The sequence below is a fragment of the Orcinus orca genome, chromosome 5, assembly GCF_937001465.1.
Source record: "Orcinus orca chromosome 5, mOrcOrc1.1, whole genome shotgun sequence".
Taxonomy (NCBI): domain Eukaryota; kingdom Metazoa; phylum Chordata; class Mammalia; order Artiodactyla; family Delphinidae; genus Orcinus; species Orcinus orca.
The window spans coordinates 100,770,797-100,776,038 of NC_064563.1; positions in this window are offsets into that span (position 1 = coordinate 100,770,797).

Consider the following 5,242-nt stretch of genomic DNA (forward strand, 5'->3'; position numbering starts at 1 on the left):
TATTCAAATATTATCACCCATAAATAATTATCACCCATAAGCAGAAGCTGAACAAATTAATTAAAAAATGTCCACCACTCTTAATTATCTGGGCCACTCACTCTTGTCCCAACTCCCCATATACTTGTTTCTATCTGTTAACCTGAACTACAGTGTTATCTTTTAGGTCAGGTGGTTCTCTGAGACCTCAGCTTAAATTGAATCTTTCCATCTCTCCTGTTCCTTTATAATTGCAAGGAGCATCCACTGTATGTGAATTCTTATGGCCTATTTCACATCTCTTTAGGTAGTTTTACTTTCTTATAAAGCTTTTACAAATGAACCCCACGATTATTTTTCCTCTATTTGAATCCTTCCTGATCTCCTCCCATTTAAACTACTGTTGTAATTATGGCATTGCATTGGATGTATTCCATTTGTACATACTGCCTTGTCTGCATTAATTAACAAAAATTATGGCAACTTGCCAAGAATACCTCACATTATCATGGGGACAGAAATAGTAATACACTATTCAATAACAACCCACCAATTTCTATCTTCATTTCTTACCTCTCCTCTGAGCTGCTGCCTATTCAACAGACCATACGGATGTCTCTGAGCACCTCAAACTTAACATGTTGAAGACCAAGCCAACAACATCCTCCCAGACCCACTCATCTCTTTGTGTTTTCTGTTCAGTTAATGGCACCTCTTTCAACCAGGAGGTGCAAGTTGTACTGTCATCCTTGAAATGAATCTTCTTTCCTTGTTTCTCACATCCAGTTTTCTTCTAGGATATGTCAATTTTGCTTTCTACATATCCCACAGATCTGTCTGGATTCAAGCCATGTACCATCATTGATCATCTGGACCATTGCAATAGATAGTTTCCTGATCTCCCTGTGCTTTCTCTTTCCATCCTTCAGCATGTTCTATATCCTTTTGATCCCCCCGCCCCACTGTTTTTTTCAGGTTTCTCCTCCTTTGCCACTTCTTTAGAGAAGTTTTTCCTGATCTTCCCGGGTTGGTTGAATCCTTCTATTATTAGTGATCAGAGCCCTCAGTACCTAATGTCCTTAGCACATAAGACAGGTTTAATGTTACATTAATTTGATTCAAGCATTTTTCCCACTAAATCTTCACTGTCCATTACAGTAGCCACTAGCCACAGATGGCTATTTAACTTTAAATTAAGTAAAATTAAATGAAACTTAAAATTCAGTTTCCTAGTCACACCAGCTACACTTCAAGTGCTCAAGAGCCGTCTGGGCACTGGTAGCTACCATGCTGGGCAGTGCAGAGTAAAGAACATTTCCATCACCCTAGGAAGTTCTGTAGGACAACATGCACCAGACTGTAAGCTCTGCAGGGGCACACAATGGTTCTTTTCTTTTTTTCCTGTTGTCAAACTGTCTTTCTGTCTTTCCATTACATTCCTGGTGCCTAGCAACATGTCTGGCCCCACAGAAGGCCTTCCAAAACATTTGTTAAGCAAATGAAAAAATGAGTTAATGAATGAGCACCTCAGAGCCTTGTGGGGATGAAGTGGAGCAGTTAAGAATGTCCCGAATTGGGAAAACTTTCTCCGAGGCTGGTATTTGTGGACCATTGATTCCAGAGACCTCAGCACTTGATGCCGTTCATGTGCTCACTCAATGACATGCCTGCACAAATCTTTGTTTTGCCGTTTCAAAGCTGTACTTGGCCAATCATGGTCTGGAGATCCTTCATGAATATTTTGTAAGAGAAGCTTCCTCATGGAAATTATAAAGTACCTGACAGGGGCGGCATATGTGCTAGCAGATGTTTATCAGTTTTGGCAGTGAATAATTGTCATGTCTGGGATGTGTTCTTTTGCCTAAAGGAACATGGCAAATGATGTGACGGATCATGTTTCTTATTTTACTTTATGCTAGTTTAAGTTTACTTTTAGTGGAGAGTTAATGAAGTACAGTATAGTCTAAAAAAACAGTAAGGAGGGACTCTGGTTTCAGAAACCCATGTGAAAGCTAGAAACCATCACAAAGGATTCTAGTATTTTAATTGAGAGAGAAGCAAATTATGGCCCATGGGCCAAATCCAGCCCAGTGCCTGTTTTTGTGAATAAAGATTTATTGGAACAAAGCCACACCCATTCATCTATTCATCTACTGTTGCTTTCACCCTACAATGGCAGAGTTGAGTAGTTGGGACAGAGACTGTGTAGCCTACGTCTAAAATGTTTCTTACCTGGACTTTTATAAAAAGTTTGCTTACCTCTGTTTTAACTCCTACAGGATCCAATGCTACTTGGATTGTTTGAGCTTTATGAGCAGTTAGTGGGTACAGCTGACAAAATGGTCACTCTGTTCAGTTGCTTTCTTTACCAGCCACCCTCCTACCCCCCTGCCCCCAACACTTACATTTTTTTCTTCAAAATCACAGAGAAAAATTATGGAGGTCGTCTAACATTTCTGAGGCAGCAAGGTGAGTTTCAGGCTGTGGGGATGAAATCATGGATAATAAGATGGAGGTAAAATGCCCTTTGCCATGCTGTGTGCCTTGAGAACCTTCAGATGTTGGTGCCAGAAAAGTGGAAGTTGGCCTGAGCAAAGATAACAGATCAGGAAACATGTACTGACCAGAGATGAACCTCAGAGAACAAAGAGAGAGACGAGGGGCTTTGGAAGTGAGGCTATGTGAGGAGGCTGTGAAAGAATGTGGTACCTCAAAGACAAAGAGATGCTGCACATAGAGAAGACCTTTAGATCAGGGGAATTGTTGGAAAACTGAGCCCAACAGCTATGCCCAGAGAAGGAGAAATAAGTCAGGAAAACTCTATGAAGTTTCCAGGGAAGCCCAGTCAGGAGGCAAGTGGTAATAAAGAGGTTGGGTTTGAACTAGAACTGAGGGTAGATCGGGGGTAGATGGAAGCAGAATCTAGTGAAGAGATGGTGGCAGAGAGAGCAGGAGAGCCCACTGGCTGGAGGCTCACAGTTAGACTTTTGATTTTCTCTTCAAAAGTGGTTTTATATAAAGTCATTGAGTAACACTGGCAGGTTTGGAAGAAGGCAGTGAGGTTTAAGTTTTTAAAAAATTTCTGTGTGTGTGTGTGTGTGTGTATGGTTAATAACTAAGGGCCCACAAAAAATATAAGTGACAGGCCACATAGCATAAACTCTGCAGCCAGGCTACTTCTGTTCAGATTTTGGCTCTGCCACGTACTAGCTGTGTGACCTTGGGTGAGTTACTTAACCTCTCTGTGTCCTAATTTGCTCACATAAAATGAAGATAATACTGCTACTACGTCTTAGAGTTGTTTTGAGGGCTAAATAAGCTTACATTTGTGAAGTGCTTACAACTGTGCCTGACACACAATGAGTGCTATAGACATTTATTAAATACTAGTGGTCTCTCTGTCATCTTTTGAGATGCCCTGGCTGGAAGATGAACTAGACACGAACATTGGATATGACCTTAAAATGTCAATTCACATAGAAACCTTTCTCCAATGCACTACGTAAATGCTTTAAAGAATTTGTGTCCTTTAACAGATGACTATTTAGTGTACTGGAGGCATGTCTTCATTTAAAACTTGTTTTTGTCCTTTGAACAGATTGTAAAATAGAGTGTCTGTGTGGACGTTTTATCTCATTGACCCTGATTCTTGCCTGCAAAAATGCATAATACTGAGCAGAAAATGAAATGAAAGGATTGGTGAAGGAGAGGGAAACACAACTTAGGCAGGGGTGTTTGTTTTTAAATCATAGTAAAATACATATAACATAAAAATTGTCATCTTCATGATTTTAATACTACAGTCCTGTAGTATAAATACATGCACATTTGTTGTATCTATGTAAGATGATGGATGTTCACTAAAGTTGTGGCAATCATTTCACGATGTATGCAAGTCAAACCATTATGCTGTACACCTTAAACTTATACAACGTGGTATGTCAGTTATACCTCAATAAAACTGGAAGGAAAGAAAAGAAAAGATCTGTTCTAAACAAAAGAAATTGGTGAAAGCAATATTAATAATATGTATGACTTAACTCAGTATATCTAATATATTTCAACATGTATTAGATACAAAACAATTATTCCTGCAATAGTTCATATCCTTTTTGTGGTAAGGCTTTGTAATCCAGTATGTATTTTTCACTTATTACACATTTCAATTTGAATGCTATATTTTCATCAGAAATCAATGATCTGAAATTGGATTTCATAAAATTTACAGTCAAAAAAGTAGATTCACATATCCAAGTTCTTCTAAACATGCTTAAAAGTTGTCTGGTAATTGAATCAAGTATCAACTTTAAATTTTAATGAAATGTAGATTGAAAAGCCAGTTCCTACTCATAACCCAAATCTAGTCATGAGCAAGTATCCAGTGGACATTTTACAAAACATCTGACCAGCATTCTTCAAAACTGCCAAGATCATCAAAAACAAGGAAAGTCTGAGAAACTGTTACAGATCAGAGGGGGCTGGGGAGACTTGACATCTAAGTGTAATGTGGTGTCCTTTTTGGGGTCCTGGAACAGGAAAAGGACATTCAAGGAAAAATTGGAGAAATGTGGATAAAGTCTAAAGTCTGGAGTTTGGTTAATGGTATTGTACCAACGTCAATGTCTTAGTTTTGACAAATATAGTGATTATATAAGATGTTAATGGTAGGGGAAGCTGGGTGAGGGGCATATGGGAACTCTCTATACCATCACTGCAACTTTTGTGTAAATATAAAAAATTATTCCAAATAGAAAAAGTTAAAGTAAAAATAAATGCATAAATACAATCACATTGTTGTGCAACCAATCTCCAGAACTCTCTATATCTTGCAAAGCTGAAACTCTACACTCATTAAATAACAACTCACACTCTTAGAGGAAAACATAGGCAGAACACTCTATGACATAAATCACAGCAAGATCCTTTTTGACCCACCTCCTAGAGAAATGGAAATAAAAACAAAAATAAACAAATGGGACCTAATGAAACTTAAAAGCTTTTTCACAGCAAAGGAAACCATAAACAAGACCAAAAGACAACCCTCAGAATGGGAGAAAATATTTGCAAATGAAACAACTGACAAAGGATTAGTCTCCAAAATTTACAAGCAGCTCATGCAGCTCAATAACAAAAAACAATCCAAAAATGGGCAGAAGACCTAAATAGACATTTCTCCAAAGAAGATATACAGATTGCCAACAAACACATGAAAGAATGCTCAACATCATTAATCATTAGAGAAATGCAAATCAAAACTACAATG